The following is a 23116-nucleotide window of genomic DNA, read 5'->3' on the forward strand; positions in this document are numbered from 1 at the left end:
TTGAATCCACAAACAGTTTATAACACTATTTCATATATTCCCACCTCTATACTATTTCCAAATTTTTCATCTTCTTCCACTCCTGGGAACACAGGACATGATGATAGTTCTACACAAGAGTTTTTTGATATCTCTTCTCATGACAGGAATTTGTCTCTCCATCACGATCGAGCTTGTGAAAGTTTTTCAAACCAAAGTACAAGGGATCCTCTTACTACAATGGGCTATCAGTCAAAGGACTATAATGCTCATCCACCAATGCAAGGTGGGCAAATAGAACTATAGGACATCAAACTGGAGGATGAGAGTAATTCGCAGGCTGTACCAATTGATATCCATGGCAATCCTGTCTATATACAGAGTACTCATGGTAAATGTATGTCACTATATCCATTTGAGCACGGTGGAAACTCAAGCCACAATCTTGGCAATAAACGTGGGCAATTTCAGAGTGTAGGTCCAACTAATCCGCAGCCTACACATAATCCACAAGGGGAAAATGAAAACCAGGTTCAAACGCACGTAACAGAGGTGAATGTATAGGGTGCAAAACTTCATCCGCAATGTGTTAGAGCTGTTTCACATGGTCTACAAATTGATTTGCAGGACGTTAATGTGTAGGGTAATCATGGCAGGAACACAGACCAGAATCTTGGTAATACCGGTTTTGAGGCACCCAATACAAATATATCACAGGGAGAAGGCACACTTCATAATAATCTGTTCTCAAGTAGCAGAGAGGGCATTCAACATTTAAACCAACGAACTAGTGTAACCGGTTCTCCATTTGAATTGGTTCAACCAGAGAACAGAGAACCCCAAATGAGAAGATCCACTAGAGAACGAAGAATGCCGTCTAAATTCTCTGATTATGAATTATTGTACACTGAAGAAGCAGAGCCTTCAATTCTAGTTTCAGAATTTTCAGAACCGTCTACATTCAAAGCAGCTCTCAAAGATGTCAATAGTGATAAATGGCAAACAACGATGCGTGAAGAAATGGATTCTTTACTCAAGAATCGAACCTGGGATTTGGTATCTCTTTCGCCTAATCGAAGACCACTTAGGAACAAGTGGATATATCGTGTGAAAGATGAAGTGGAAGGCAATAAACGCTTCAAAGCCAGATTGGTGGTAAAGGGATTTGATCAAAAACAAGGGATAGATTTCAATGAAATCTTTTCACCAGTTGTCAAAATGACAACTATTCGAATTGTTCTAGGATTAGCAGCTACATGGGATCTTGAATTAGAACAACTTGATGTGAAAACAGCTTTCCTACATGGTGATGTAGAAGAAGAACTGTACATGGAGCAGCCACAAGGGTTTGTAAAGAAGGGACATGAACACCTTTATTGCAAATTAAATCGGAGCTTGTATGGCCTGAAACAAGCCCCAAGGCAGTGGTATGTAAAATTTGATCACTTCATGGCTGAGCATAATTTCACAAGATATGAATCAGACCCATGTGTCTACTTCAAGAAACTTCCAAGTGGAGAGTTTGTCATCCTTCTTCTTTATGTCGATGATATGTTAGTAGCTGGCTCAAACAAAAGAATAGTTAATGAGTTGAAACAAAAATTGGCAAGCAAGTTTGCAATGAAAGACTTAGGGGTGGCTAAAAGGATTCTTGGCATGACAATCACAAGGGATAGGAAAAAGAGGGAAATCACTTTGTCTCAAAAACAATACATTGACAAAGTTGTTGAAAGATTTGGCATGGCTGAATCAAAAGTAACTCCTATTCCTCTTGCCGGTCATTTTCGATTAAGTTCTCAATTATGTCCTCAAACACAGGAAGAAAAAGAATTTCTGGAGAAAATTCCATACAAATCAGCCATTGGTAGTATTATGTATGCTATGGTTTCTACTCGCCCCGACATTGCTCATGCGGTGGGAGTTGTGAGCAGGTTCATGAGCAATCCCGACAAAGCTCATTGGGAAGCCGTCAAATGGATACTAAGGTATCTAAAAGGTACTTTAGATTATGTTTTATGTTTTGGTGGAAACAAAGTTCAACTACAAGGTTACACTGATTCTGATCTTGCCAGAGACTTGGACAAACGAAGGTCTACCACTGGTTACACCTTCACATTTGTTGGAGCTGCGATCAGTTGGGCTTCACGGTTGCAACATTGCATTGCTCTTTCTTCAGCTGAAGCTGAATACTTAGCTCTTTCCGAAGGTGCAAGGAAAATGATTTGGCTTCAGCGGTTACTTGGTGAATTGAAAGTTCATCAAAATGAATATAATCTGTTTTGTGACAGCCATAGTACGATCTTCATGGCACATAATCAGTCATCACAACATCGCTTCAAGCATGTTGATGCACATACTCACTTTGTTCGTCATGCAGTCGAAGAGGGCAAGCTGAATGTTGTCAAGATTGACACCAAGATAAATCCGGCTGATATATTCACGAAGGTTGTTGCCAAAGAGAAGTTCGAATGTGCTAGAACTTCTCTTGGGGTTGTGAAGAAAAGATAGATTATTCTTTGAGCAGGGTATTGGGTGATCAGTTGCAGCATTGGTTGTCCTTCAGGTGGGAGTTTGTTGATATTGTGAAGGCCAACAGTCAAGTCTTCTTTTCCCTCCAATAATCGAGTCTCTTGGTTTCCAAAGACTCTTCATTTGTAATATTATTGGAGCCCTTTTATATGCTGCCCCTGCTCATTTGTAACTTAACTTTTTCTTATTTAATTCAATACTCTGCAGTCTGGACGTAACCACTATTGTGGTGAACCAGGATAAATCCGGTGTTGTGTATTTCTTCTTATTGCAACATTTTCATTCTCTGTTTAATCCTTTCACCATTTCTCCCTCCTCTACGCATATTTTTTATGCACATTTTCTACATACGGTGATCCGTGATTTATGTCGACTGTGGAGGGAAGGAAAGTGGGAATGTCTCAATTGGAATGAATGAAAAGGCAACTTATGGGACCTGTACACAGCACCCACTTTCTAAAGAGGTGAAAATCTAATCTAGCTGCAAACTTTTGACTAACTGATTTCTCCACCAATGAATTTTGATAATCAAGTTGGCTGGCTGTTCTGTTCAATTATTTTTCCTCAATTGAATAGTTCAGATTTATTTTCTCTAATATCTATTCATACCCAAATCTGATGTCACTGTACGTCAGACACTTTATGAAAAATGGTACTGCCTCTCCACAACCCAGATCACAGAATAAGCATGTCATGAAATAAATAATAATGCCCAAATGTTAACAATGCGATTTTAATGGCGTCGTTGAAAGTCAATTGTATGTGGAAGGTGGAATCTGTTCGGTCATATAAATGTGTAAATACGGATGCTAGAATGTTGGGCCAGACATTTTTTCCAAGATACACGCACGTAATTTTGTGTCATGGAAAGTGCACAGTTTGTTTCCTTACAACAACATTGACATGTGAGGGAACAGAGAAATAATATTAGTGAAACGGCAAAATCTTCCTACCTGCCAGGAACTCATAATTTCTAGGCATGCCCATGTGCCATATTTACAAGTGCGAATTTAAAGTTGATCGTCAACCATCCCACAAGATATGTTTAATTAAATAAAAAATGTTGTCCACTTATACCCAATGTGCAATTTAAAAATGGAATTTTGATCTTTAAAATATGACGTTTAACTCCGCTTTGTTATCATTAGCTCTCTTGATAGGATCCGCAGTGCCCACTTTCTCTTTCAATATGTCTGCATCGGGCTTAGCCTTCTCTTCATCCGGTGGAATTGCAGAAAGCCCGTATGGAATTGAACTTGTTGAACATGATGGTTTCTTCTACGACAACATACTTGTGGAGGGATTGACGAAAATGTACTCGCATTTCAAAGCACGGGAGGATGACGTGTTTGTGTGCTCGGGAATGAAGACGGGGATCACCTGGTTGAAATCCATCATTGCCTGCATTATGAGCAAGAGCAAGGGCAGCGTATTGAAGGGAAAGAATGCACATGAGCTGATTCCCATCATAGAAAGGAGCTACAATTCACGAGCAAAGCCTACTGCCCCTGCTGTAATTGCACAAAAGCCGTCCCCACGAATTCTCGGCACCCATCTTCCTCACTCTGCTCTTCCTCCTCAAATCAAGTCTTTGGGCTGCCGAATAATTTATATTGCTCCAAATCCCAAGGACACTTTTGTTTCCCACTGGAAGTTCCTGCCTGCATTTCAAAACATCCTCAATGCTCAAAAGACATTTCCCGTTTCCAAGGATGTATTCTTCGATTCATTCTGTAATGGGGTTGTAATGGACACCCAGGAATGTCCAAAAGCTGAATCAACTGCTGAAATTATATTAATTCTAAAAATGCTGCAATCAAGTACAAAGAGATGTATTCCAAAGGCCAATCCCTAAGGGAATGATGTCTAAAATGTTACAAAAGAGGATGAACGTCCTCTATTGCCAAGAAAGGTATGTGGTTCACACATCCAAACTCTTATCAATGCAATTCACAATCATCCGATGATCAGCAATGAGACTTTCAGCCCTATTTATTCTTTTCTTCATCCTTCTGGAAAGAACTAAAACATTAATTAATTGCAAGAGCTAAAAGCTTCCTCCTTCCAATAATTAATGCGTACCCTAAAAATTCCTCCCTAGCAATAATTAATTAAATTACGAGAGGCTTCCATCCTTTCAATAATTAATACATACCCTAGAAGCTACTCCCTTGTAAATAATTAAATTAATCAAATACAAAGTCACCTTTAATTTTTAATTGAATGACTTTATAAGAAATTAATTTAATTTCTTCTTATCCTCCACTTAGAATTTGGAGAACATGAAGGATAAAACATAGAAACATTACAGGTTTGCCCTCCTTGAAATTGCTTGTCCTCAAGCAATCTTAGTCCTATTTGTTGTAGCACCTGCTCACTCTCCCAAGTAGCATCTTCCTTAGGCAGATATTTTCATTTGACTAAATATTCTTTAATCAACCTGCTTCGCAAAGTCCTTTCCCTAGTATCCAGAATAGCCTCAGGAATTAATACAAGCTTTCCCTCCTCATCTAATGGTGGTAATTCTGCTGAAGGCACAACTCTTTGTCGGATGGCTTTCTTAACTTTTGACACATGAAACACATTATGCACTTGACTATTCTGTGGAAGCTCTATCTCATAAGCAACCTCACCCACTTTGCAGATCACTTTGTAGGGGCCATTAAACCTAGGCTTCAACTTCTCTGCTCCACTTTTCTTGAGTGATGACTATCTATATGGTTGTAGCCTCAGGTAAACCATATCCCCAACTTCAAAACTAAGCTCTATCAGGTGCTGGTCAGCATACAATTTTTGCTAATTTTGGGCTTGCTCTATATTCTCCTTGAGCACCCTCAAAATATCTTGACTATCCTGCAAGAAGTTTTTTGCTTTGGGCACTCTACTATCTCCCAAAACCAAATCCACGAAACTAGGTGCTTCATAACTATACAGTGCCATGAATGGAGTCATCTTAATAGACATATGATAAGTGGTGTTATAACAGTACTCTCCCATATGTAGCCATTTGACCCAAGCCCTCTGCTATGTAGTCAAATAGTTCCTCAGATATCCTTCAACCAATATTCACAATGTCTACCTACCCATATGTCTGTGGATGATAACTAGTGCTACGTGTAAGTTCAGTACCACACAACCTAAATAGCTCTTGCGAAAAAGTGCTCATAAATTTACTATCACTATCACTAACAATGAAAGTAGGTAGCCCATGTAATCTGAATATCTCTCTGAAGAAAAGATCTGCCACCTATGCTGCTATATAAGTGGATGGAATAGCAAAGAAGTGAGGAAACTTTGTCAATTGGTCAACTATCACATAGATGCAATCTTTCCCTTGTACTCATGGTAACCCAGTGATGAAGTCCATGGAAATACTTTCCCATTTCTTATTCAGAATGGGCAAAGGTTGTAACAACCCTACAGGATATGTGTGCTCTCCCTTATTTTGCTGGCAAATTGCACACTCTCTGACATACTTTTAAACATCATCTTTGAGCCCTTTCCATGTGAGCCGCTCACAAATCTGCCTGTAGGTCTTAAAGATCCCTAGATGTCTAGCTGTAGGTGCATCATGAAATACCTTCAGTATTACTTCCTTAAACTGAGATGAATGAATCAAATATATCCTGTCCTAAAACTTTATCAATCCATCCATCACCACATAGCGATCATCATGTATGGTGCCTGCAATTACTCTAGAAGCCCAAGTGTCCTTCGTATATTCTTCTGTGATCTTATTTCTCCAAAATCCTATAACCTTAGCTAAAGAGAAAATATGAGGCCTCCTAGATAAGGCATTTGCAACTACATTCTTCTTACCTTTGATAAACTCAATGTCAAAGTCATAAGCCTACAACTTCTTGATCCACTTCTATTGTCTATCATTCAAATCATGTTGGTTCGTGAAGTACTTGATGCTGTTGTGATTGGTTTTGATAACAAACTTTCCCCCAACTAGGTAGGACCTAAACTTAACCAATGCATGCATTATAGCCAACATCTCCCAATCATAGATGGAATAGCTCCTCTCCACTCCACGGAGCTTTCTACTCTCAAAAATAATGGGATGCTTCTCCTGCATTAAGACCGCCCCAATTCCTTTTCTTGATGCATCACAATGAAGCTCAAATGGCTTTGTGAAATCTGGTAGAGCTAGTACTGGACATGATGACATCACCTTCTTGAAATGATCAAAGCTTCTCTGAGCTACCTCTGTCCATGTGAAAGCCCCTTTCTTGGTAAGGTTTGTCAGGGGTTCAGCAAGCTATGAAAATCTTTTAACAAATCTCTTATAAAATGCACAAAGACCAAGGAATCCCTTAAGCTATGTAAGATTCGTAGGAGTAGGCCAATCAACAATAGCCCTAATCTTTTCAAGATCTACCTGAACTCCCTCTGCACTGATAATATGTCCTAGATATAGTAGCTCAGTCATCCCAAACTCGCACTTAGATTCCTTGGCATACAATGATTCTTTTTCCAAAGTAGACAACACCATCTCAAGATTTTGTAAATGCTCCTCCCAAGTCTTACTAAAGACTAAAATGTCATCAAAGAAAATCAAAACAAATCTCCTAAGCTGCCCCCTATATATCGTATTCATGCAACTCTGGAATGTAACATGGGCATTGGTTAGCCCAAATGGCATAACCAAAAACTTGAAGTGACCATAGTGACACCGATAAGCTATCTTCTCAATGTCCTCCCTCATCCTGATTTGATGATATCCTGATCGTAGATCAATCTTTGTAAAAAAAATGCATCATGTAACTCATTAATCAACTCACTATTCATGGGATGGGATATCTGTTCTTAATGGTCTTCTTGTTTAACACCCTATAATCAATGCACAATCACATTGTCGCATCCTTCTTCTTTACCAACACTACTACTGAAGCAAAGGGACTCTTACTAGGCTTGATATGCACTATTTCCAAAAACTCCTTAATTTCCTTGTCTATCTCATCCTTATGTTTCTTAGGATGATGATAGGGAGTAATCATGACTAGTTTAGCTCCCTCCTCAAGCTCAATAACATGCTCTATTCCTCTATTAGGAGGAACCCCATACAGAATCTTGCCAAATACCTTAGTGTGCCTGTCAAGTATCTCTTGAATCTCTAGTGGATGACTCTTCACCTATGGCTCTTGTGAAGTTGTCATAGCGAAACATTCTGCTATCCACTCTATGTTATCATGCCGAAAAAGTCTTTGCAATTTTCTCAAGGAAACTACTCTGCAACTTCCATCTAAAAGTTTCCTAAGTACCACAGTTCTTCCCTTATGCTGAAACTTCATCTCCAATTTTTCTAGGTCAAATGTAAACTCTACCAGGGAGGCCATCATACCATGCCAAGGATGGCATCATAGTCTCCCATTTCTACCACATAGAACTCATCTTTCAACTCATAGCCATCTCCAAACTTGATGTGAAGATTAGATATCTTCTGAGTGCATAATAGTTTGTCACCGTTAGCTACCATAACCCTAAATCCAGCATGCTCCTCAGTCTGTAGACCTCTCTTGGCTATAAATTGTGCATCTATAAAATTATGTGTAGCCCTAGTGTCAATGAGTGAGATCACTTTCTACCCTTGGATAGTACCTTTAACCCTAAATGTGATTGCCTTCTGAGCCCTTCTTAATCGTGCTAATGACTTCTCATCCTCAAGAATGCTACTTCCCTCATTACTGCTATCCTCATCTGAATCGAAGTGTTGATCCTCCATTTTTGACTGTGACTCTTTTGCTAAGAAATATTCCATTTGATTTGCCTTAGCCTTGAGGGGACACTTATGAGATAAATCCCAAGGCTCTCTACAATGAAAACATAACTTCTTCTTTCTTAAATCATTCAAAGTGTCATTATCCAACTTATCTCTTTTGGGTTGAGCATCCTTGTGAAAAGGTTTTTTGTCCTTCTCCTTGTCTCTTTACATATAAGAATCCTTGTGCTGAAATCTCCTCCTAAATGAAGAAGGTGCTAAGTCACGAGCCTTTTTAATGGCCTCCTACAACGTACCTGGGTCATGTCCCTTGACCCAACCTCGCAAGGGTTCTGAGAGTCCATCCATAAACAACACTACTAACCTCCTCTCTAAAATATATGTGACCAACACAGCTAACCTCTGAAACTCACTGATATATGTTTCAACTGATCCCCACTACTTGAGTCATGCCAACTCCTTAAATTGTAATTCAGGATCCCTAGTATCAAATCTCTTTATGAGCTTCTTAGTAAACCCCTCATAAGATGTGATATGGTTATGTCCCAAGGTTACCATGCCATGGTGCCACCACTCATGTGCTTGTCCATCCAAGTGAATAGCTACATATTTGATAGCCTCCTCTTTAGGCATATGATTCAGCTACAAGTAAGTATCCATCTTCTACACCCAAGCTCGTGTAGTCATCTTCTCAAAAGCATCATAATATGGTAAAGAAAGTTTCCCCACTTTCTTTCTCAGCTCAAAGTTTTGACTTCTTCCTCCTAATCTGAGCATGTGTCTCATCCTCAAGTCCAACTAATCTTTGAGAGAGATGTCTACTTGAAACTATAGCCCACTAGCCTCCCAATCTCTCCTAAACTGATCCTATAACTCTATAATCTTGGTTCATTAACTAGTTAAACTAGTTCTCTAGGTGAGAAGGTGGGTAGAAGGGGTGTTGAGCTAGTTGTTCGAGCTGGCCGTGCAACATGTCTAAAGTTATCAGCCTCATTCCCATTGTTATTATTAGCATTAATGTTGTCTCGGCCTCCATTATCATTGCCCCTATTATTGCTTTTTCCATTGTTGGCATCACCCAAATTAATATTGATGCCCATTTATCTAGCTATTAGCTGCATCATCATATCCATTCGCCTATTATGCTCCTCTAATGAAATCAGTAACCTAAGCATTGCATTTTCTTGATCTGGACTGGTACTCCTATCATCTCGATCATCCATATTGTTCTCTTGTTCAAAGAATGTCTCCTCTATGTCTGTATCACTGGATTGTGTGTCTCTCTACATGGATGAACTATCTCGTTTGTTATGTGAGTCAGAACTCCTACTTTTTCTTGCTCTAGTATTGCAAAAATTATAAAGCCCTTGTCACATGCTCAAACATAGATGTTGAAGATCTCCACAGGATGACAAGACTTATTGCTCTGATACCACTATAATGGACACCAAGGAATGCCCAAAAGCTGAATCAATTGCTAAAATTATATTAATTCTAAAAATGCTGCAATCAAGTACAAAGAGATGTATTCCAAAGGCCAATCCCCAAGGGAATGATGTCTAGAATGTTACAAAAGAGGATGAACATCCTCTATTGCCAAGAAAGGTATGTGGTTTGAACACATCCAAGCTCTTATCAATGCAATTCGCAATCATTTGATGATCAACAATGAGACTTTCAACCCTATTTATTCTTTTCTTCATCCTTCTGGAAGGAACTAAAACATTAATTAATTGCAAGAGTTAGAAGCTTCCTCCTTCCAATAATTAATGTGTACCCTATAAATTCCTCCTTGGTAATAACTAATTAAATCATGAGAGGCTTTCATCCTTCCAATAATCAATACATACTCTAGATGCTACTCCCTTGTAAATAATTAAATTAATTAAATATGAAGTCACCTTTAATTTTTAATTGAATGAGTTTATAAGAAATTAATTTAATTTCTTCTTATCCTCCACTTAGACTTTGGAGAACATGAAGGCTAAAACATGGGAACATTATAGGGGTCTCTTTCTACGGCCCATTTGTGGATCATGTCTTGGGCTTTTGGAATGCTAGTAGAAATCAGAGCAACATCTTGTTTTTGACTTATGAAGATATGATGGAAGATCCTTTGTCCCATATGAGAAAGATTTGTGATTTCCTTGGGAGGTCTTCCTTGACAAAGGAAGATGCTCGCTTCATAGAGAGTCAATGCAACTTTCAATCTCTTTCAAACATAGTTGTTGACACAAATGGGACACATAATTTACAAGATCTATATCGAGATATGTTTCGAAAGGGTAAAGTGGGTGACTAGAAGAATCATTTCACTCTAGAGATGAACAGGCATATGGATCTTGCAGTTGAGAATAGGTTCCAAGAATTAGGCCTATTTCTCAAGTATGAACTCTAACCTAAAGAAACATATCATCCAAGGGAAGAGAAGAGGTGTGAATAGAGGTGAAGGTCTTGAGATTAGGGTTATTTCAGACTTTCCCATATAGCGAGGTCCTAGGCCATCCATTGGTAGGGATGCTTGAAATCACCAGTTGGTGGCTAAGGCTTCTCCTTCTTCATGTTCCTATGGCACATGTCTTTGTTCTCTGGGTGTTTAAAAAAAAAAGAGTCATCCCCATATGAACCAGGTATTTCACTGTGCAAAATACATAGGGTCTAACCAAAACTAGAAGAATCTAGTCCCAACTAATTTGTGGTTATTTTTATGTTTTGCCCTGATCAAAATGTTGCTTCTAGAAATTTTGTTGCACTCTTACCCCACTAATCTAGAATAGTAATTACTGTAGAACCCAGTATTAATTGAAAATTCTGAATTTTTTTCAATCTACTAGCTATAATGGGCAATTCATGGGCGTATGTAGTTGGATTTCATAGCATTTGGAATAGTATGGTTTTCACCCAAATTAAATAAATGGTATGAGCGAATTTTACTAAATCTGACCATGTATTCTACATAGGTTGTGTATATTCAATTGGTGTTCAAGCATCTATTTGGTTGGGGAATGGTTTTTATGTGTCTCATTTGATCAGTTTAAGCAATATTAATAGGTGTTTACTAAGAGCTACCATCACATTCTTTGGTACAACACCTAGATCAAGATTTACTAAATAATAAAGACAAAAGGTTTCATATTTGTTGATAAGAGAATAAAATAATTGCATGTGGAAAATGTGAAGACGCCGAGGAGAGGGTTCAACACTAGCTTGATTTCAGATTTCATACTTAAGGAAGATGTCTGCTCATTTCATACTAGTGTAACAAATAGGGAGCTATATATAGTTTAACATAAACATTAAAAAAAGTAGTATCCATGAGTAATTGGATGACATTTTTAATTTGCAGGACATTTTTAAGTCTGCACTGGTAAACTAAATATTCCACATGGGCATGCCTGCCATTATTTGCTAGGAAATAGAGTCTAAATTTTTTGAGCCCCCTAAACAAAGAATACATCGAGGATATAAATCACATTGTTTTAATAGTATATATATTAAAAAAATTATTGTTTTAGTAGTATAAGCATTAAATAATTGGAACTCACAGTGCATCTTTAGTGTCCAAAATCACCCACATGTTAATGTTGGAATACAATGTATTTTCAATCTGTGCATATTAACTATTGCAAGTTAACTACCATAAGTTAGATTAAAATACACACCGTCATGAGTAATAATGTAAACAAAGAAATAAACTTGTCTACCACTTGCACATTTTGTCTCACTGAAGAAAACTCATCTTCCCCATGCAACTTGCTTTTGAAAATCACAATAACTCATTGAACTAAAGACCTACTAGATGTGTGTTTGTTGCAGTTCATTTGTTTTGTATTAAATAAGAATATTTCAAGAAATTGTTAAAAATCAAATTATAATAGCAAATGTCATTTCAGATTTATAAAAACTTTAAAACGTGAATTAATATATGTAATGTCTTTTGGCAACCATAATTATTAACAAATAGAAATAGAAATAAATTTTATAGACTAGCAAACAAAATTTATTTTTGAAAATCAATTTAAAATGTAAATTATTGGGATAAGGTGACTCAACCTTACAATAATTTATTGTTTTATTTGTTCTTTCATGGAAAGTTGTTAAATAAAACTGGATTCTTCTGCAAGAAAAGATTTGGAGTAGAAAAACATAAATCTTTTGTTTTTTTGGTGATTTATTCTATAATGCTTTGTTTTTATGCAAGGGTTGTGCATAAGGAAGTTTCTAAAATAAATTATAGATGTGTTGAATGGCTTTAGAAATTATTTTCTTTTGTACAAAAACTCTATAAATACAAGACATTGTTGTAGAGAATCATGAGAGTAAGAGCATTGTTTGAAGAGCGTTGTTATGCTGCTAGAATTGTTCTAATTTGATATCACAACTGAATACTCTTGGAGAGTTGGGGCTCTCTTAATTGTATTTTAACTATTGTTGCTGATAGTATAGTTGAGTTTGGCTTTGGAGTCGTGGGTTTTTTCCTGAGAAGGGTTTCCCATGTATATCTTGTGTTTATGAGTTTAATAACTTTGTATGTATTTATTTAGCTTGCATTAGTTTAAGGTTTTATGAGATAAATTTCAGTATCATCTCTCTTTTTAGATTTAGCACTTGGAAGTGTTGCCACAGTTAGGCTTCCTTTCAATTGGTATCGGAGCCTAGCCAGCTTTGTTATTGTTGTTGGATAGACAGGTTTTTTGTGTTGATCTAGTTTCAGTGGGAGTCTTGCAAAGGTTTTTTCATAATCTTATTGCAAGTTAGATATGGTAAGAACATCTAGTAGAGTAGAGATGGATAAGTTCAATAGCAGTAATTTTGAGTTGTGGAAACTTAAAGTGGACGACATACTTGTAGATAGAGATCTACGGGATGCAGGTTCTTCAATGAAACCTCAGACTACATTACAAGAATATTGGGATAAGGCAGATCAAAAAGCCAAGGGTTTGATAAGACTCTATTTGGCTAATTCTATATTCTTGAATGGTCATGAAGAGAAGACTGCAACTAGCCTTTAGAAAAAGCTTGGTGATATTTATCAAGGAAAATCCTTGGGAAATAAGTTATTTCTAAGAAAGAAGATGTATTCTTTGAGAATGGATGAAGGAGGTTCTATTTTCGATCGCTTGAATGCATTTAATATGTTGATTGCTCAGTTGAACTATTGGTAATAAGATTGATGATCAAGATAGATGCATGCTTAAGTTATATTCTGTGCTAGATTCATGGGATCACCTTGTTATGGCTAATGGAAGCACAACAACCACTTTCAAATTACAGGATGTGGTTGGTTCATAGTTATCTAAAGAGATGCAAAAAAAGTCTTCTGAGATGGCTTAGAATGCTCTTCTTGCTCATGGTGGAAGAACAGAGAAAGGAAAGAAAAAGGACAAGAAGGAAAAATCCAAGTCTCTTGGTAAAAAATTCAAGGAAAAATATTGGAGCTATGGAAAACCTAGTCATCATCAGAGAGACTGCAAAGAGGAGAAGAAAAAGAAAGGCAAAAATGATTTCTCTGATTCTGCTACTGATAAATCTTCTCAAGGTGATGTAGATGCTTTAGTTGCAGCCCTCAAAATGCATACATCAAAAGATGTTTGGTTCTCAAACTATGAAGAGTTTGATGGTGGAAAGTTGTATCTAGGTGATAACTCTCACTTGAATATTGTTGGTCATGGTAGAGTCAAGATCAGATTCCCTAATGTTAGAGTGAAGGGGATTGATTGTGTACTATATATCCTTAGTTTAAAAAGAAACTGACTTCTAGTCAGCAAAATTTGGTGATGTGAGTGTACAAATTGTGTTCTTGAGTGATGGATGCAAGATGACAAGAGCTTATATGGTGCTTTCTAAGAGTGTTAGGATGGGCACCTTGTATAGGCTAGATGCATGTACGATTTAGAGCAATAACACTTCTAGGAAGTCTAAGAGAAGGGATTTGGATTCTTCATCATCACTAGCAGAGTGAGAAAAGAAGAAGACCATTATTTCTACATCTGATGGTCATACTTTTTGGGTACCTAACGGTGCTAATACTTTGGAGATGAAGCTCCTTGCTAAGAAGACAATGTTATGGCACCAAGGACTTGGTCACATTGGTGAGAAGGGTTTTAAAGCCCTAAAAAATAAGAGCCTTGTTGAATACCTTGATGATTGTAATATGGAGTTTGACTTCTGCAAACATTATATTTATGGTAAACAACATCATGCTTCCTTTTATTCTAGTTCTCAAAAGTCTGTTGGGGTTTTGGATTATATTAATTTAGATGTGTTTGGTCTAGTTAATGTTCCTTTGATATCTAGATCTTTGTATTTTGTCTCATTCATAGATGATTATAGTAGAAGGAAATTTATTTATTTCCTGAGAAGTAAATCTAAATTTTTTAGTTAGTTCAAGGAATTTAAATCCTTGGTTCAAAATTAGATTGGTAGAAAAATGCAGTGTTTGAGGACAGATAATGGTGGTGAGTTTTGTTTAGTGGAATTTGACCGATTGTGTAAGTATCATGGAATTGAGAGACATAAGAAAACTCCATACACTCCACCAAAAAATGTAATTATAGAGAGGATGAATGGAACATTGATGGAGAGGGCTAGCAGTATGTTGAGTGGTGCTAGTCTTGAACAAATTTTTTTGGCTAAAGTAGTAGCCACTACATGTTATTTAATTAAGAGGTCTCCTACTTCAGCCCTTGTTGAGAAGATGCCAATGGAAGCATGGTCTAATAAGAAACCCTCTTTGAGACATCTTAGAGTCTTTGGTTGTGGGGCATATGCTCATGTGCCAAGTGTAAAAGGGTCAAAGTTGGCGAACAAGGTAGTTGAGTGTATCTTCATTGGCTATAGTATTAGTGTGAAAGGTTACAAGCTTTTGGATCTAGTTGCAGAGACGGTGCTCTATAGTAGAAGTGTTACATTTCATGAGCTAAAACCTTTCATGGTTCATTTGCAAGTAGAGAAGGAAGAGAAGTAGAAAAATGAATTAGTTCATTTTCCTACTACCTCTAAGTGAGAAGAATTGTGAGCTCCTGATAGACCTAAGAATGAAAACTTAAGTAGCTTTGAAAGTTCCAAAGAATAGCAAGAACCCGAACCTCAAACTTTGAGGAGGTCTATTCATGATAGACAAGAATCTAATAGATTTGGTTATTTACCTGAGAGGTTTGGATATTCTTTATTTGATTCTATTTGTATATTTTCTTTGATTTCTAACACTGATGAGCCTAAGACTATTAGAGAGGCTATGGGTATCAATTATGTAATTACTAGATAGAGGCCATGAATGAAGAGACAAAAACATTGAAAAAGAGTGCTACATGGGATTTGGTACCTTTTCTTAAAGGACAAAAACCTGTTGGATGAAAATGGGTGTTCAAGAAGAATTTAGGTTTAGATGGTAGTGTTGAGAAGTATAAGGTAGGTTAGTTGCAAAGGGCTATTCACAAGTGTAGGGAATTGATTATGGTAAAATATTCTCTCCTGTAGCAAAGTTGACATCCATTTGATTATTGTTATCTCTTGCAACAACTTATGAATTTGAAGTTGAGCAAATGGATGTGAAGATAATATTTCTTCATGGTGATTTGAAGGATGAAATATGTCACAACTAGAGCATTTTGTTGAAAAGGGTAAAGAAAATCTTGTTTGTAAGTTGAAGAAATCTCTATATGGTTTGAAATAGTCTCCTAGAATGTGGTATCAAAAGTTTGACACCTATGTGTTGTCCTTGAAAATTTTGAGATTTAAATCTAACCATTGTGTGTATTATAAATCTAAGAATGGTCGCATTTTTATCATAGTCCTATATATGGATGATATGTTATTAATTGGGAATGGTAAAAGAATAATTTTATATTTGAAGTCTTAGTTAGAAGCATAGTTTGAGATGAAAGATCTAGGTGTAGCTATATATATTCTTTTGATTGAGATCATTAGAGATAGAGCTAGTAGAAAGCTTTGGATGAGCCAGAGGAAGTAGGTTAACTCTATGTTGGAGAAATTCAGCATGACAACTTGCAAGCAGTTAGTTGTTCCAATGTTACAGGGAACAAGGCTATCTAAGGAGGATTGTCAAAAATATCCTACAGAGATGGAAGACATGTCTCAAGTACCTTATGCGAGTTTTGTTGGTAGTTTGATGTATGCTACGGTCTATACAAGACCATACATTGCCCAAGCAATGGGACTTCTTAGTCGTTAGATGGCTAATCCTAGAAGGGTGCATTGGGATGTAGTTAAGATAGTGTTTAGATATTTAAGAGGCACATCTGAGTATTGCTTATGCTTTAAAGGTAACTCTTTTGTATCTCTTCGTTCTATTTGCATTCATGGATATGTAGATTTAGATTGGGTAGGTGACATTGATAGTAGAAGATTCACTAGTGGATATGTTTTTATGATGTTTGGTGGTGCAATTAGTTGGATGAGTAAGCAACAGGTTGTAGCTACTTTTTCCACTACAGAAGAAGAGTACATGGTAGCTACTCATGCTTCTAAAGAGGCCATTTGGCTTAAGAGATTATGTTCTAATATTGGTTTTGATGCAGGACATATTACTATCTATTTTGATAGCCAAAGTGTTATCTTTTTAGAAAACAATGTTACTTTCCATGTTAGATGAAAGCATATTGACGTATAGTAGCATTTTGTTTCTGATATGGTTGAAGATGGAAAGGTGAAGTTAGAAAAGGTTGCAACTTTGGAGAATGTTGCAGATACATTGACAAAGCTAGTGAACACTAAGAAGTTTAGATGGTGTGTTGGTTCTATAGGCCTTGAGGTCTATGTTGTGATACAGTAACTATTGGAAATCTATAAGACTAGCTAGGTTACTAAGAGGGGAGAAGTGAATTAGTAACCTCAAAATTTTGTAAAAATTCAAAACTTAATTGGATAAAAAAATTTGATCTACTACATGCATAAGAAATAGAGAAACATAAGACACCATGAACACAATATTTGGTGACCCAGAAACCTTCCAAATAGAAAGTAAAACTAAGGTGGGGATGATACCCACAAAACTTCAATGGTGTGGCATAAAGTTGGCCTATTAAGGCTTACAATGACCACTTCTGATGATCTTCCCTATTAGGAGCAATTAGGACTGCTAGGTCGACCTTGTTAGAGGTTTTACAAACATACAATGAAGTATGCACTAAGTAAAGAGATTTAAAGAAAAGAGTGTTAAGTCTACCTTGTTAAAGGATTTGAAGCTAACTCAGCTGTTAGGATAAAACAATAGATTTGTGACTTACAACTAAATTTCTGATTGAGATCCTTGAAGTATTGATCACCTCAATGTGACAAATATAACTCTAATGATCCTGATATGGCCTTGCAATACACTTTTCTTTGCTATTGATTTACATTCCTATGCTTATATTTCATTTGCAATATCTCATATCATTACATTACACCCTTGGATATGATACAATACATTACATATATATCAATATAATTTACATTATTACAAAGTCAGCCATTACACAAGTTAACACTATCATTACAAAGTCAGCCAAAATGTAGATACTCAGGTTCTGAAAATGGACTTGGTGAATTTTTCATACACAACGTCCACTATCATTACTCAGTATTGTCATGCACTCAATAAAAGTATAGGCTCAATCCATACTAATCACTTCAACATAGTTTCAAACTCAGTATACACTAGTGAATTGTTAGATACAATGTCACTAGGTATAAACTGCATTCTCAATTTACCACAACTATGCTCGGTAGACATTATTTTTATTCAAATTAGTTAACACTAGCTTCATTTAACTTAAGCTATTAACTCAATGGAAACTATAAAGCTCAGCAAACAATGAACTGCATGGTATGAACTGAAGTACATGGCAAATGCTTAACTGCTTGGTCTGAATAAGTGTTGTCACTAATAAAAAACTTGACTGTATGTCAAGAATCTCCCCCTTTGGCATTAATGAAAAAAAATTTATTAGCCAAAACTTATGTACAACATAGTGTGATACCTAGCTTGGTATGGCATGCTAATTTTTTTGAGATTTTTCAAAATTTGTCTTTGTAACTCTGTTATATATACATTTTCTTTGCATAATTCTCCCCCATACAATGTACATATCATATTAGACATATTGACATACTAAGTGTATATCCTGGTATAGTATCTTTTTCTCATGATAGTTACAAATATCTCTCCCCCTTTAATATATAAATGTCTCTCCCCCTTTTTGACAATAATGGCAAAGATTTATACACAATCTACTCATATGGAGACACCAAAATGTGAGAGAAATTTAGAATATACCTTAAGAATGAGAATTAAGGTCTTATCCTAGTTATCTTGCAAAAATTTGCAAGTTTGAAGGGCAACTTGCACTTCTACAGAGAGCTCAATCATGTGATCTGCAATTGAGAAATTATTGTCATGGATCAATATTTTAGAATAGGTAATGTGCTTCTGCATTGTATCCATGATGGGAAGGATCATATTTTTAATGTCTATGAGTGTAGACCAAATCCTTGCTTCCTCTTTCAATAATTCTACCTACATATTTGATAAGAATCTAATCTTCATATGATGTGTAGAGCTTGAACTGGGGCCAAGTTGCAACTGCTTTGCACTAGCCATCATATTTTCATCAATTTTCATCAATTTGTTCTTTATTTCCTTAGTATGCTTAGTAATATCACATAATCTTGCAAAAACGGATGCTACATTTGTGTAGGAAGTTTCAAGATTTGACAGAATTGAAGAAAGCTCTACCTGCTGAATAGCTATTTGCTGAGCAATGTGCTCAAGTACTTTGTTATCAAATTTCTTTTCTACTTTCTCAATTAACCTATCTTGACCACTATAATCTTCATTGAATTTGGTGACTGCCTCTTCTAATTGTAACAAAATGTGTTGAGAAGTATCAACTTCAACACCTATTTTTGCATCCTCAATAATCCTATATTCTCTATCTCTCTCTTCATTGAGTTTCTTTTTCCTTGCCTTCTTTTGAAGAAGTTGACCAACTATGTGCATTTGATCCATAGAGATGTTATCAAAATCCCATTTGGGAATTTCAATTGCTTCATTCAAATCTATATCTTCATCTGTTTCCTTTCCACTAGTCAGAAGTCTTGGTTGAACTGACTTTGAAGTTAATGCTTTAGATTTCAGAATAGAAAAAATAGTGGAAATAGTAGGACTAGCAGTGAAAATTTGTATAGTGCCTACTGGTGGAATACTAATTGGAATACTTACAAAATCCAAAACTGATGTATTTACCAAACTTCCCTAAACTAAAGTATTTGCAAGTGAAGTACTGATAGAAGTATTTACAATTGAAGCTCTTACTAGAGTATGTACAACTAAAGTAGTCAAAACTAAAGAATCCAAAACTGTACTTACTACTAGGGAACTTAAAATTGTGGAGCATTTTGTATCCATTGCGAAAGCTAGATTGGTAACTAAATGATGCTGCAGCTTAGTGAATGAAGTGGTAGACACTTCTATCAGTGATACGCTAAGCTAAGAGGTAGTAGGGAGTGATTGGACATTTTTTGTATCAATGGTTGTCACAATCAAGTCTGCTGAAGCTACCTTTGAGCTTGATGATGTTGCAAGTTTTGCGAGAGAGTGAGGAAGTGAAGCTATGATAGCTGGAACTATATTAACTGGGTCAACATCTTCTTCTTCTTTCCTAGCTTCCTCTGTAGCTACTTCCTCTTTCTCTTCTTCAGCATTGTTCATTAGATCTTGATATTCTTCTGCATCAATTGTGACAAATGGAGTGGAGTCTTAGTCATTGTCCTCATCCTTGTCACTGTCATCATCATCATCTTTGATTTCAACAAGATTTTCACTTGGTTTGTGAAGATGGAATACATTTTCCCATAGGTTTGTAGCATTCTTCACAACATACTCTATGTCTTTCATCAAAACTAGACAAGTGTTGAACTTTAAAGTCATTTTATTCTCATTTTTTTTTAATGCCTTATTTACCTCTGAATCAGTCAAGTTGGGTACCAACTATTTTAATGTTTGAGAAAAAATGTCTTTGACAGTCTATTTCGTGTTCTCTAATCTATCCTTGACCTTATCTAACAAAATTGCAAGGATCTGTGATGCTAGTTGGTCTGGAGAGAATTTCCATCTACCTAATTTGACCATGACCAAATCTTCAACTTCTTTTGGCTCTGCTAGAGTCCTTGTCTCATGCTTAAGTGCTTTAAAGTTGTTTATTCTATCACCTTCTCTTAGTATCTTCAACCTTTCTTGAAATGTGAGAGGATGTCAATTGAAGATTACCTCACTGCTTTCTTTTCCTACTTTCTTCCTAGATCTCCTTGTAAATACTGCAGTGGATGGCTTCGGTGGCTTGGTGATGATCACCTTGCCTTTTTTCCTTGCTAGCTCTTCTTCCTTTTCTAATTCCTCTTCATTTTTTTATTCTTCCACATCTTCCCCTTTTCCTTCGATAATCATAAGAGGGGTTCTTTATATTCTCAACTATGTTATCCTGCTCTTGCCTTTGTTTACTGCTTATAGAAGCTTGATCTCAAGTTCAATTCTTGCTTTAGCCTCATCATAGGTTCCAAAGAGAGGTGTCTTTGGATCTATAGGCTCATTTACCAAGGCTTCTATGATTTCCTTTGCCTCATCAATGTTAACTTCATATGAAAAAGTTTTTACCCACACAACTCTAGGCCTTACTATCTGGATGTATACTCTTTCACAATCTACCATAAAGAAAACATCATCCTTATAATCTTCAACCAACTTCTTTGGTTTCCTAAATCTATTGTTCATCTTTTCTTTGAAGGTTTCAAAATAATTATCCATGATACTGTCAAAATTTTCACACATTTCAGTGATATACTCATTGATCTAATATAAAACTGGTGTATCTTTTCTCCACACAATCATGAATTTAGAGGGGAAGAAATTTTGAACATAGAAAAACAAACATGTCAACAATGAACCAAATTTGCATAGGTTATTCTTTGAAATTTTAATACTTTCCATGTTTTTGTTTAGCTACTTGAACAAAAAATCTGCTAAGTCATATGACAAATGCTTCTTCACAACCTTATATGCTAAGTGAATTGCTTCACAATACACACTATTGAGTCAGCTAGAACTATAGATCCTATGTGCTATCACATGGATAAGAAATTTTAGTTTTGTATCAGTTACATTGCTGATTTTCATTCCTCTTCCATCCCATTTGGCTAGGGTTTTCTTTCGTAGCTCATCTGGACCTAGGGTTTTAGTGGTTTTAGCTTTGGTGAGCATGGGTAGACTACTAGTGTGATGTATCATTTTCTTGGTAATTAAAACTAGTTGCTCTCACCATAGTTGACCATTATGAACTTAGCTTAGGATATACCTAATCAATTTGATTTGATAGTTCTGAGGCAAGTGAGCAATATAAGTTAAACCTTTCTCTTCCAAATGTTTGTGCTTACATTTGAGAATTCTATTCACACAAAGTTCTTTTAGGCCATTATCCATTTCAAAAGGTTCCTATCTCCTAAATTGCACATTTAAAATGAGTTTGAATGTCATTTATAAGAAGTAACTTAGGTATTATCTATGAGTAAGCTCCATTCAGGTTGAGGGTTTCAACGATCGCTGGCACAAGTTTGAAGTTAGGGGCTTTCCATTCAATACCTCCCACCAACATTTTAGATCCTTTCTTTGCCTTGCTGCTGCTACTGGATGCCATGGTAACTCAGTAAACTAAGAAAATTCTTCGAAAAACATTTTTTGCAAATTCTACTCAGGGTCAGTAGGATGCTGTGCAAATTGCTCTATTCGTAATATACTGAATTCATGGTGAAAATGAAGTCAATTTCCTACCTTTTTTATAAAACTTTCCATTAATGCTTAGTATGATAGGAGCCATAATGATATTGTGCATGTCAACCTATCATCCACTATCTATACAAATTTCTTAGTGAAAGCTTGTAACTCAGCAACCAAACATAACCATTTTTCACCTGACTTCACTCAATAGAGTCCATAACCCAACCTTGCTCATTAGAGAAGTCAATTTAGTGATAACTATTATTGATCTTACAGATGATTCTTCTGTATCTTGAATACCAATATGAATCTTTACTTCCTTTGAATTGGAACTATTTAAGATGTGACCTTGAAAACACAATTCTAGTTCTTCCTTAACAACTTAATTGGAAATGGTGGAGTCACCCACTTCTTGAGTGACATGACTATCATCACTTCAACTAGCTTGCTCAATAGATTTAGGAATCCATTGCTGTCTCATCTACATCATGATGCTATCTACTTTTTCTTTCTTTTCATCTCTAATTCTACCTATATTCATGCAATTTTGAGCTATATGACCAAGTTTAATACATGTGTAACATCGTATGGTTGTATCCTCTCTTCTCATGTGATGTCTAATACAATTTATGCCAATGTGTCCATATTCTCCAAGTGTTGTAGTCCCAATCAAATATTTCCTTCACAAATTGTTCAGCTGGATTGAATATCTTAGATCTGCATTTCGATGCCTTGTGACCTTGTTTCTTGCATTTGTGACACTTTCCCTCCAACTTTGGTTTTCCTTTCCATTCATTAGCTTTATGAGCATGCTGACTGCAATTGTAGCATTTTACATTATATTTTTCCTTTCCATTACTCCAACATTATTTGATCTATGTCCTATTTTACCATAGCAATTGTGAGTAGGTCTTTTATTCCTTTGAGCACCTTTTTTGAAAGATTCACCTTCTTCTTTGTATCCAAGTCCTACCTTACCCTTTTGCCTATAAAGATTCTGCTCACTTTGTTGATTCAATTGATCCATGTCTACTTGGGATTTCATTATTCTTTTGTTGAGTTGCTTTTTAGAATTTAGATCATTTTTCATCCTTTCATTGATTTACTTTTCA

At 36.1% G+C, this 23116-nt stretch overlaps 1 pseudogene; it reads left to right on the forward strand.

The window, feature by feature from the left end:
* Positions 1–3733: 3733 nt before the first annotated feature.
* LOC149578023 (cytosolic sulfotransferase 17-like) lies at positions 3734–10631 on the forward strand (annotated as a pseudogene).
* The last annotated feature ends 12485 nt before the right edge of the window (positions 10632–23116 follow it).

This window comes from Cupressus sempervirens, chromosome 1, assembly GCF_028749045.1.
Source record: "Cupressus sempervirens isolate cs-2001-9-10 chromosome 1, ASM2874904v1, whole genome shotgun sequence".
In the NCBI taxonomy this organism is placed as follows: domain Eukaryota; kingdom Viridiplantae; phylum Streptophyta; class Pinopsida; order Cupressales; family Cupressaceae; genus Cupressus; species Cupressus sempervirens.